The 12970-nt window shown below is 42.0% G+C and overlaps 1 long non-coding RNA gene across 1 annotated transcript; it reads left to right on the plus strand.

Annotated features, from left to right (window-relative positions):
• The first annotated feature begins 276 nt into the window (after positions 1-276).
• LOC132389266 (uncharacterized) lies at positions 277-2524 on the plus strand. Its single transcript, XR_009510467.1, has 3 exons — positions 277-322; positions 1274-1456; positions 1701-2524. It is a non-coding gene; the product is annotated as an uncharacterized LOC132389266 (long non-coding RNA).
• The last annotated feature ends 10446 nt before the right edge of the window (positions 2525-12970 follow it).

A 12970-nucleotide genomic window follows, 5' to 3' on the forward strand; every position in this document is an offset into this window, starting at 1 on the left:
CACGTGTATCTGTGTCTATAAATTAGTACCCTGCCTAAGTTTTTCATGGACAGTAGAGTGAATTTCAAGTTCAGCAGTTAGTCTCAAAATGAACATTGACTTAATAACAATAGTAATATAATTGATATTGAATTATCTTTACTGTATCATGTGGTAAATAAGCTGAATAACTTATTGGAATATCGTTCCAAGTTTAAATATCCGGATCAATTAATTATTCGTGTTTATATTGAATACTCAGATTGAACCAGAATAACCTACAAGATTCTGGAGTGAAGCGTCTCTTCGATGTTCTGAAAAAGAGTAAAATAAAAACACTGACGTGAGTAATTGTTTATGATGTCCAGCGTCAAGACGAAGAGGTGACATTCGATTATGTATCTCTTTCGCGTATCATCTCCTATAAAACAGTCGAACTGATTCATCAGCACACCAACGACTGCAGAAGTTATTATGCACAATCAAGTTTCTAAAAGTCAGATGTTCAGGAGGCACCTATGCAGGGAATGATGTTGGTTAAGACGATGTGTGAAAATTTAGTATGTTGACAGATGATTGACTTGAAATAATGGAGTGAGTGTCACGACAGGGCTAAAATATTATCGCTGGACTTATGTATCATTACTCATAAAGCGCAGATAGTTCTGTTTAAAATAGGAAGATGTTTAGAGTTAGGAGACTGTTGAAAACTGGATGAGAAGTGTAACCATAGAAGGAGTAAAGGAAAAGGTGCAGATGACGTCAATCGAGTCGAGGGGATAGTTAAGGGAGACGCAGATCTGAAATCTTGCTGCTTCGACCCAGAAGTCTGAAAAATGCTGGAATATCTGAGAAAAATGTGATCAATCAATCGCGTTAAGGGATGGACAATATGCAGATAAAAGCAAACAGAAGAGGTTAAAAGAGTTATTGCCTACCTTCTCCGCTTTCACTGCGGATCTATTTGTCTCAGCCCGATATTTCAAACTTCACTTTCCCTAGATTAATGCTGCCTGCCTTGTGAGGAGATCAACCCACGTTTGCTAGTTGCTCCTGTGTTTGTCCATATTTAGACAAGAAAGAAGCTGTTTAAAGTAGATTTGAAGAATCCATATCCATATGACAGCCCATATATGAAGAAATTCTGATGTCAGCAGTATGATCATAACTATAACGAAACGCAGCAAGGCATGCATGCGTGTGCACATGGTTTGTGGGTACATCTGTGTGTGCGTGTGCGCGTGTGAGTGCGTTTCCTTTTTAACTCTCGGCTTCTCGTTTGCTTTCAATTCAGGCTGAAATCTAACCATCTTACGGACAATTGTCTGGAGAGTGTCTTCTTTGCGCTCATTACAAATCCTTCGCTGATGCAGATCAACCTAAGCAATTCCAGTCAGGATGGGAAACAGGACAATAAATTTACTGATGAAAAACTGCAGTATTATTATGAGAGATCCGCTCAGCAGAAAGAAATCAAGTGAGTTCATCTTTGTTAGATATATTAATTATAATTCATTCGCCAAAGCAAAACAAAAAATCACGACATTGATCTTAGTCAAAGAAAAAAGTGTTAATTGTTTTAAACAGTGATTTAAATAACATAATCCTTAGGACATGATACTACAATAAAATGGTCATTGAACTACATATTGCTTATATGTATCTAAACAACATCACTTGCTATTACCTTTTGACCTCTAATTTGCTTTATTTTTCAACAGATGGCAACGCATTAAACACATCATCCAGTCTGCCACTGAATCAAACTGTTTAACACTGATAACAGAATGAACGTCTATAAAGCTTTACACTAGGTATGGAACAGAATTTGATATGGAACGTTCAGTTCCTCGCAGCATGCCGATATGGAACAGAATCTGATGTGGACCGTTTAGTTCATTTCACCTTCGTGACAATGCCACGACCTTTGCCACGGTAGAGAACTGAAAACTAAGTGAAGTTGTCAACTAATTTGCAGTGTTGCTCTTTGAATTAACAACACAGCCGCGTTGGTAAAATGATGGAGTACGTATATAATTCTAACAATTAATAATAAAGTGAGGTTTCCATAATAGTGAAACGTATCCAAAGATAAGAGAAATATGCAATGTTTCTAACAAATTTCGCCTTGTTTTACCCATTTTATAGTAAATTGTATTTTCTAATCTGGTATCAGGGTCTCAGATCGAGTTATTTCCCGGTGCTTGGATAATTTAAACTCCAGCCCTGGCAGCCCGAATTTCAGGATCAGAGACAAGGATCGGGGTGACTTCTCTAGCACTCCCGTTAATGATCATCCCTCTGTTCGGTGACTGTCAGCTCTGCGAATTTTGCGGGGTTTTTTTTCGCCTAAATGTTGTCAACTGATCAGTCGACATGGGACTACATGGGCTAGGTGGAGGCGATCTTAGGAATCAATATGGTTCGAAATGTTGTCGTTTACATCATGTTTGCCGGTTTTCCATTATTTTATGTGTGTTTTTTTTTTCAAATTTGCTTCTTCGCTTTTCTTGCTTCTGAATGTCTGTAAGTAAACTAATCATAAGGCGGATAATTTATATATTTTTGATAATAAATGTGTTTGAAACTTATATCACGACGTCATCCTTTGTATCAAATCTATGTGCAGGAAGTAATTAACAATCAGGGGAAAATCCGCAGATGCTGGGAATTCAATCAACATACACAATATATTGGAGGAGCTCAACAGGCCAGGCAGAATCAATGTAAAAGAAGAAGCGGGCGACGTTTCGGGTCGAGACTATTCAGCAGGACTGCAGAAAAAAAAATGAGGAGTTATGATTAAAACGTGCAGGGATGGGAGGAAGGAACACAATTTGAAAAGTGAACCTGGAGGTGTAGATGTGCATAGTAAAGAGCTGACAAGTTGATTGGTGAATGAGAATCTGAGTTGCATATGGGGGAATCTAATTGGGGAGCACAGAAGGTCTTGGAAAACAAAATTTAAAAAAATGAGGAACACCAGCACAAGAAGGAAGCAATAGGCAGGCAAGGACATAAGGCGACATTGGGAAAAGGATGAGGAATGGAAAAGTGACTGGGTTAGCAATTGTCATTAATAGGTTCCAGAAACTGATGTTCATAACGTCAAATTGGTGGCTACCCAGACAGAATATAAGATGTTGCTTCTACATTCTTCGATCCAATCATTCCTCCTCGCTGATCTCCGTCCTGACACTCATTCTAATAGACGAATATTGCTGTAATGTTTTTATTTGGTTGAAAGATTGACAGAAGGTGGTCCGGGTAAAATTGTACAAACATTGGATAGAATCACCGATCTCCAGCTGCACAGCGGTACGTCAAACCACCATTAGCGACTGGAATCGGCAATTAAAGCTGTCGTGGAGAACATTAGGAAGTCACACTCATGTGAGGGGCAGATGACGGAGGTAAACCTTGAGGTGTGAATAATGTCTTTTGCCGTGCTATATTAAGACAGATATAAGGCATATTGAGAAGTCTGCGTAAGCTTTGTCAATGAGCATTGAAGCCATTATTATTAATCGTTAGAATTAGTTTTAAATTTAAATTGTGATCCTTGTTTTGAAGCTGAAACTTCAAGGGAACATCTGTTGTGCATTGCCGTCTTTACCGGTTGACAGGTGGGAGGTGGACAGGCAGTTGATCAGATCTGTAGGTATTACCGTTGGTAGTGTAGCAATTGCCGGCTGCTCGTTCCATAAGACCATAATATATAGGTGCAGAAGTAGGGCCTTCGGTTCATCGAGTCTGCTCCACCATTCAATCATAAACTTATGCAAATCTTCCAGTCATTCCAGTCCACTGCCTTCTCCCCATACCGCTTGAAGCCCTGGCTAATCAAGAACCTACCAATCTGTGCCTTAAATGTACCCAATGATTTGGACTCCGCAGCCGCTCTTGACAAAAACTCTGGAGATTTATTCACTCGGTATAAATTAATTTCTCCGCATCTCTTTTCTAAATGGACTTCATTTAACACTAAAGTCGGGCCCTCTTGTCCTAGACTCCCCTACCACGAGAAGTAAATTTGCTATTATATTCTGTTCACGCATTTTAACATTTTGAACGTTTTATGATATGCCACTCATTCTCCTGATCTCCAGGGAATGCTGCCAAGAGCTGCTAGATGTTCCTCATATGCTAACCCTTTCATTCAGGAAAAATGTTCTTGAATCTTCTCTGAACACTTTCTAACATCAGTATATCCTTTCTACTATATGGAACCCAGAACTGCCCAGAATACTTCAAGTGTGGTCTCACGAGTACGTTATAGAGCCTCAACATCACATCCCTGCTCTTATATTCAATACATCTGGAGATGAATGCCAGCATTGCATTCGCTTTCTTCATCACTAACTCACCTGTAGGATAACCCTTAAGGAATCCAACACAAGGATTCCAACGTCCCTTTGCACCCCTGCATTTTGAATTATCTCCCCACCTAAATAATATTCTCCCCGTTTATTTCTTTCCACCAAAGTGGATGATCATATATTTTCCAGCATTGCATTTCATTTGCTACTACTTTGCTCATTCCCCTAAACTATCTAAGTTTCTCACGCCCTTCGTTTCCTCAGCACTACCCTCTCCTCCACTTATCTTTGTATCATCGGAAGTTTTTCTCACAATCCATTAATCCCATAATCCACATCATTGACAAACATCGAAAAAAGCAGCGGTCCCAAAACCGACCGCTGTGGAACTCCACTGATAACCTGCAGACAGCCAGGAAAGTTTTACTTTATATCCACTTTCTGTTTTCTGTCGATCAGCCAATGCTCCACGCATGCTGGGTATTTTTTTTTTGTTATTCCAAGGGCTCTTTTCTTGCTAAGCAGCCTACGGCACCTTGTCAAACTCCTTCTGAAAATCCAAAGACACTATGTGTACTGCATCTCCTTCGTCTTCCCTGTTTGCAATCTGAAGAAAAAAAAAACTGATGTAGGTTAGTCAGGCAGTATTTTCCTTGCAGGAAACCCTGCTGGCATTGGCCGGTCTTGTCATGTGCCTCCAGATATTCTGTAATCTTATACCTAACAATAAATTCCAGCAGCTTTCCAAACACTGATTTCAGGCCAAAGGGTTTAGAGCAGGCATGGGCAAACTACGGCCCGGGGGCCATATGCGGCCCGTTAAGCTCTTTAATCCGGCCCGCAGAACTTGATGAAATTATATTAATAAACCTTGTTAACGTTTTTTCCCCGCAATTCTGGCGTTTTCCCGATAGATGACGCACTCTATATACAATGACCTTTGTTGAGGTGCAGCACATTTGCGCTTTACTCTTTGTTCGGATCGACCTATTTGTGTGAACAGGCCTTCAGCGTCATGAACATCAACAAAGCCAGCCACAGATCCAAGTTAACTGACTAACACCTCAGATCCATCCTGAGAATCGCCACAACAAAACTAAATCCAGACTTTGATGCGCTGGCTAAAAAGGGAGACCAACAACACTGTTCCCACTGAAAATAAAAATATGTTTCTTCGTAGTGTTATGTAAAAAATGTATTTGAAAATATTTCTTTCAATAAGCCTTACATGTTACATGTCATTTCTGTTAAGTGATGGACATGAGTAGTGCGCAAGTGTACGTACGTTCTCAAAATAAAAAATGCGCTCCAGATCAAATAACGCGCTCCGCATACTGGCGCGCTGTCACTGTTCTGTCCTTGTGCTGGTCGTTGTTGAGTTTTGGCACAGGGAACAATTGAATAAGAAGGAGCAGGACAAGTAGACCTGAATCTCCTACCGTTTTTGAAATAAAGACTGTCAGGAGGAGAGTGATGATGATAATATCTTGAAGGATAACAGAATTTTCAGTGCTTTAAAATAATAACTGTTACTATTAAAAAAGCTGTATTTTATTCATTTAATTTTCAGTGTTTTAAAAGTCATTTCAATAAATAGCTAAATACCATGGGACTTCCAAGACAGATATTTTGTTGTAATGCATTTGTTCATTTTCAATTGAAATTAAAGCACATGTTTTCTACATATCCCATGATATTTTATTTTCTCTTAAGAGGTGTATTACCAAAACACTCCGTCCATCTGCTCCTGGTCCGGCTCCCCTGTCATATTTTAGAACCCTTTGTGGCCCACAAGTCAAAAAGCTTGCCCACCCCTGGTTTAGAGTTTCCTTACTACCACCTCCCACCTTTCTTAAATGGTGGAGCAACTTTTGCAATTTTCCAGTCATCCTATACAATGCCAGAATCTAGCTATTCTAGAAAGATGATTGTTAATGCCTCCGCAATCTCTCCAGCTAAATCCGTTGCAATCCGAGGGTGGATTCCATCAGATCCCGGAAATGTATCCATCCTCAGAGCATTAACCTTCGTGAGCACCATCTCAGTCGTAATTTTCACTGCAGATTCTTCACTTCCCTGACACACCTTAATATTCGGTATACTGAAGATGACTTTCATTGTATAGACTGATGCAAAATACGCATTCAGTTACTCTACCATCTCTTCAGCTTTCATTACAATATCTCTAGCGTCATTTTAATTGGTCCTATACATACCATCAATCTGTTTTAGTCTTTACTCTTTAAAAAGCTTTTAGTATCTTCTTTGATATCAGTCGTTAGCTTCCTTTCATATCTCCTCTTTTCGTTTCTAATGACCTTCGTAGTTTTCTTCTGTAAGTGCTTAAAAGCTTCCCAATCCTGTATCTTCCCGTGAGCTTTTGCTTGACCGTATGCCCAAACTTTTGATTTTACGTCGGCTCTGACTTCAATTGCACGCCACGGTAGTGTCTTTTTATCCATTCGAAAAGTTCTTCTTATTTCGTGTATATCTGTCTTGCACTTTTCTGATTGTTCGCAAAACCTCCAGCCATCGCTGCTCCGCCGTCCTTCCTGCCACGGTCCCTGTGCTGTCAACCTTGGCCAGCTTCCCAGTTGTGCCATTGTAATTTCCTTTATTCCATTGAAATATCGACAAATTTGAATTTAGTTACTCCTTCGCATATTCTAAGTGTAAATCAATCATATTGTGATCACCCCTAAGGGTTCCTTAACCTTAAGCTCTATTACCATTTCCTGATCAATTCACAACACCCACTCCAGCACAGCTGATCTACTAGAGGCTGAGCAACAAGCTGTTCTGAAAAAAAAACGATCTCCTAGACTTTCTACAAATACTTTCTCTTGAGTTTCAGTACTCTACTCGCTTTCGCAAACCTCTTTCATGTTAAATTCCTCAGCTATCATCATGACATTGCCCTTACTGACACGTATTTTCCACCTCCTGCTGTAATTTGTGATCCACTACCATCTTTGCATCTCTCATTACGCTATCTCCAGCGTTATTTTCTATTGGTCATATATATGCCATCAATCTCTTTCACTCTTTATATACTTAACAAAAGTATCTTCTTTGATATATGTCGCCAGCTACCATTCTCTATTAAACCTGTTTACTATGGTATCCGATCCCTTTTGGTTCAGGTGTAACCCCTCATTTTTATAAACGTTTTCCCTCCCCAGAAGACGCAAGGAACCCAAAGCCCCACCATTTACACAAGTCTCTCAGCCACGGATTAATTTGCCAGATCTTGCTATTCTTGCGCTCGTGCACAGGTGGTACGTGCAGCAATCCTGAAATTATTACCCTGGAGGTAATGCCTTTGAGCTTCCTACCAAACTCGATAAATTCTCTTGTCAGGACATCCTCCCTTTTTCTACCTATGTAATTGGTACCAGCGAGTACCAAGACTTCTGTCCTTTTACTCTCTCCCTTCAGAATAGACTGCACGCGATCCGAGACATATCGTGCATTGGCATCAGGGAGACAACACACCATGCGACTATCTCTATCAGGCTGACAGACACTCCGGTCTGTTCCCCTCACTATGAAATCTATGAATACCGCATTCCTCTCCCTTCTTCACCACAGAACTAGGCTCATTGCCAGAGACCTCATCGCCCTGGATTTCCTCATTCGGTTCACCCCACTCGCCACGTCAACGGCATCCAAAACGAGAGAAGGATTACTGAGTGGGTTGCCGCTGATGTGCTCTCCACTATCTGAGCTCTTTCTTTCCCTTCCCTGATAGTCACCCACGTATCAAACTCCTGCAGCCTCGGGGTGTCTAACTGCCTGTAGCTCCTATCAATCACCTGTTCTCCTTCCATAATAAACTGTATATCATCAGGAAGAAGCACTAGATCCCTTTCGGTGGTCCCCAACCTCCGGATCGATAACGGGCCGCGAAACTTGCAGGGGCGCAGCGGTAGCAGGCTCGCACCCAGCGCATTTTGAAGAAAAAAGCCGAAGTATACTGGCTAATTAATTACGTGCAGGACAGTCCTTATTCAACTAGCTTGTTTATTTCTGCTTTTTTCTTAAATATGTGCTGTATGCGTCCCGGATACCACTAAATCACTACAAAATAATTACCGCTGCCCGGAGGTTAGGGACCACTGCTTTAAACTGTCTCTCAGGAGCTGCAACTCGCTGCACCTGGCGCAGATGTGGCCATCTGGGAGACTGGAAGACTCCCACCTCTGACAAGCAGATCAAAATACTAACCCGACATTTCTCAACAAATCCAGGGAAGAAACGCAGTCACTTACCTCGCTGAATTCTGAATGATCCAAAGCCCTACCACTCTGACTCAGACTTCTGTCGATGACTTCTCCGCTAGCCAGTGTCTCCCTTCTATGACTGAAACCTCCCTGCTCTCGAACATACGTTTAGGGCTCCGGTTATAGCGGAGATAGGGCGAAGGATTCCCCTTTTGAACTTCGCTGCCGCACCTCTGTCCCGCCTCCTCTCTCGTAGCTCTCCGATGGACGTTTGGTATGCAGTTCCCCTAGTGATGCAGGTGTTTTGCTGCTGATAATTGCGCAGATATTTCTTCAAACCAGCCTAATTGTAGTCCATGGTAGCGGTGTGAAGGGCGTCACAGCTGGTTGTTACTATTACGCTAATCACAGCCCAGCATTCGTCGAATGCATACTTTTCATATGCCGCCAGTAGTATGCAAAACTTGGAGAGGAACTCGGTCAGCAGAATGGTCGACACTAATTAGTTGATGATCCACGTTGTGAGACCGAGTGCAACACAAGAGCATTACGTCCAAGCATCACAATGAGTTTGTCATGAAGCACAGACTGCTCCGGTTTGTTGAATTTGTAGTCCGGTCCTTCCAGTGCATTATGAAGCTCCCTGGGTAAAGCATCAATCCAATGTGCCCGAGATGAGCCATGTCTTAGTGAAACAGAGAACGCATCAAACACTCACTTCCTTCAGTTACGACAGTCTTGTCTTTAGATAGTCTATCTTTTTTTTTTTCTCTAGTGACTGAACATCGGCTAACTAAATGACAGAGTAAGGAAATTACATACAGCGATGCTTTATTCTGACTTGTACCTAGCCTCAACGCCCTTTCTCATGGCGCTGGGCGACCTTTTAAAGGCGCTGTACCAGTATTTCTGAAAGCCATGTTCACCGAGCTGTTCGTAAAGACGCTATTGCGTACTGGTCCAAATGTACATTTCTTATACGGAAATAGCTTAATTCAATTACATTTCTGTTGTTTACACAATATTTTTTATGCATGGTGGGCGATTTATTGTCTTTATAATGAGTTGTACACGGTTCTTTGTTTTGTTGCTGCCCGTGAAGAGATGAATCTCACGTTTGTTCACAATATACATACTTTGACAATAATTGATTTGGAAATTTAAGAACTTGGACAGCGGTGTCGTTTCTTGCCACGCCGAGTGTACCCTACTGATCAACTTGGGGGGCATTCAGATGGCTTGCTGTATGCTCTCTCAATCGAAGTGAAGCATAAAGTCTTCAGGAGAAGTATGTGTGTCTTCACTCGCTCATCAACAATTCTATGTTTCAACGTATTGTATTTATTGAAGTAACTCTTGATATGTTTTACGAAGAAGCTCACAGTACATGACGAGTGAGCTGCGAAAGCTGCCATATCTCACTCAGTCTGTTTTCTTTCTGCCGTGCCATAATACGACAACGCGCCGAATATTCCGTCTTCTCATTTTTACTGTCGTGAAGCATGTGCAGAAGATTGATGGCAAACATATTTATCCTTTTTTTTCTTGTAGCTTTTCTGATTGTCTTAAAAAGAGCGCTATCGCAGGTGAGCATCATCCATCAGTATCACGGCCATGCTCGCTTCTCGTTGCTGACATTAGGAAGGAGTTACAGGAAAATCAGGCACCAAACCAGCAACTTCAGGAACAGCAATTACCATTGCTTGTGAACTACTGTCACTCATCCTAAAACTGAACTGATTCCACATGCTATACACTCGGTCTTCGGGACTTCAAAGTCCTGTCCTCGATATTGTTTATTCGACTTTATTATTGTCTTTTATATTTTCTCAGCTCGAACTAACAAAACCTGATATTCTGTCATAGACAAGAACAAGAGCGGTAATTTGCCTACCCTTTGGAACATCCCTGCTATCCTGCAGGTGATTAGTATGTGTGTGTGTGTGTGCACATACCTTGTGTATCTGTGTATACACATACACGCAACTTGGTTTTCTGTACTACCCCACGAAACCCGTCTGTTTCTTTGAGGAGGTCTACACAGATTCCCCGTTGAGAACTCAAGCAACACACACAAAATATCTGAGGAATTCAACAGACCCGGCAACATAACAAGGAGGGAACAGTCGACGTTTCAGGCAGAGGTGCTTCATCAGGATTGTCAAGGAACGGGAAAATTCCGAGTACGACCGTGCCGGCTGGTGAGGTGGTGAAGAGAGGAGGAAGTAGAAGTTAGCAGGTGATAGGGAATATTGGGGGAAGTGGCGGTTGAAGTAAAGAACTGGGCCGTTGATTAGTGAAAGAGATAAAGGGCTAGAGTAGGTGGTCTCTAAAAGGAGGATAGAATGGGAAGGAGCGGGAGCATCAGAGGGAGTTGCGGGACAGGTAAGGAGTGAGTGAGAGAGGAAACCGATAATTGTGAATGGCTAAAGAGAGGAGGGTGGGGGGCAATTGCAAACAATTAGAGTGGAATAAAACTCCTATAACTTGAAAGTTGACTTATCTTGGCAGCAGATGAGGGCATTGACTGAAAAGACAGGATAGGAACCAAAACAGAACTGAAATATGTAGCCAACGGAAGGTCCCGGAGTTTGTGGGGAATAAAGTTAAGGTGCTCATCGAAGTTTATTTTTTTTCCGATCTAAATCTGGTCTCGCACTATAGAGGAGGCCACCCGGGTGCACGGAATGCAGTAGGTGACCCAAGCAGACTAACAGGTTAAATGTCACATCAGCTGGAGCTACTGTTAGTGTCCCTGAATGGTAGTGAGGGAGGAGCTGCAGAGGCAGGTATGACACTTGTTCCGCTTGCAAGTGTAAATCCCAGAAGAGAGGGACGTGTGATAAAGGTGATGCGTAGGGAGGGCATCCTGTAGCAAGCATTTTTTGGGGATGGGGGAGAGGGGAAGGTGTGCTCGGTGGTGGGATGACGTTAGAGATGGTAGAATTTACGGAGAGTTATGTGATGAGTGCGCAAGCTAGTAGGATGGTAGGTGAGAACAAGAGCAACTCTATCCCTGGTAGGAAGGTGGAAGGATGTGCCGTGTGAGAACAGATTTGTACCAGTCTGAAAGAGACGCCAGTGAGGGCAGCACTGATGGTGGAGGACGGGATTACCATTTGTTTGAAGAAGGGAGATGTTTCGATTGTTCTGTAATGAAAAGCCCCATCTGCGGCGGAGAAAGAGCAACTGAGAGAAGGGATGGCATAGTACAAGTGACAGTCTACGAAGAAGTATAGCTCTTAAATTATTCAGTAAATAGACTGTATCCAGGGATGCAGACGGAAAAATCGAGAAAAGAGAGACCTGTGTCAAAATTGACTAAATAAATTTGAGGGCAGTATGGATGTTGGAGCTTCGTCGAGCTTCACTTGGGTGCAGGAAGCAGCAACAATGCTGTTGTCCTTGTAACTTAGAAAGTGTGGTATGTGATGCATGTGCAGGTGTCAAACATGGATTGTTCCACGTAGCCGACGAGATAACAGGCAAAAAAGGGACCTATGCGAATGCCCATGGCTACTGCTTTGATTTGCAGGGATTGGGACGACTCGAAGGAAAAATAACTGAAAGTGAAGACCACTTCCGCCATATGGAGGGGTGTGGATCTGGAGTGGAATTGCTTGTAGCTCGCTGTCTAGAAAGAAGCGGGGAGCGCGACGGTGCTGCTAACGCAGGATGCAAGGACCAAATATCAACAGAGAAAATGAAACGATCGGGGCCCGGAGACTTAAAGTCATTGTCGATGGCTAGTTTGCTCAGATCGTGGGATTGTATGCCGTGAGTGCACGGTCAATCGCTTCGATTAGTTATCGTATCCTTCGGTGCTGACCATTGCTTAATTTCTCTTGTTGCGCTTTCATTTAAAGTTAGTTGTGCGTGGTTCATTTCAGAATTGTATACGCCGTGCGGAGCAATAAACACTGCATCCATTAATGGAAATACATCCTTGGAAGCGTCATCAAAGTTTTCTGTAACTTAATGAATGTCTCTTGTTCCTCTTCCTCAATCTGTCGGAGGTAGTACTAATTTAAGTGAGTGGAATTATGCTCAGTATTTTCTAAAATCTGTAATTTCAGTTTTTTTTTGTAAATTTTCCAGACCAGTTTCAGAGCAAGATATTATAGTAATAGATTATGTTATTATGGGTAGATAAAGCTCTTATCGCATTTGTTATGCCTTGGCATCTCTACTAGAAGGGTTCTGTCAGTAAGCGCATTGCTGAGTATTTATAATCGCAGGAATAAAATTCCCAACATTTGCCATTACCATGCATTTCATGATGATTGGCATCAATGTCACTGGGCGATTGTCGATTATGGTGGAAACTGTAGATTTCTTTGTTACAAAGATAATGTTGGTTAATTTGAAGCACGAGAAACAGCAGACTGGTGGTTCCAGAAAATAAAACAGTTCTAAGGAAATTAGATCGGAAGTTCCATATGTTGCTTA

Source organism: Hypanus sabinus, unplaced genomic scaffold (assembly GCF_030144855.1).
Source record: "Hypanus sabinus isolate sHypSab1 unplaced genomic scaffold, sHypSab1.hap1 scaffold_52, whole genome shotgun sequence".
Lineage (NCBI taxonomy): Eukaryota > Metazoa > Chordata > Chondrichthyes > Myliobatiformes > Dasyatidae > Hypanus > Hypanus sabinus.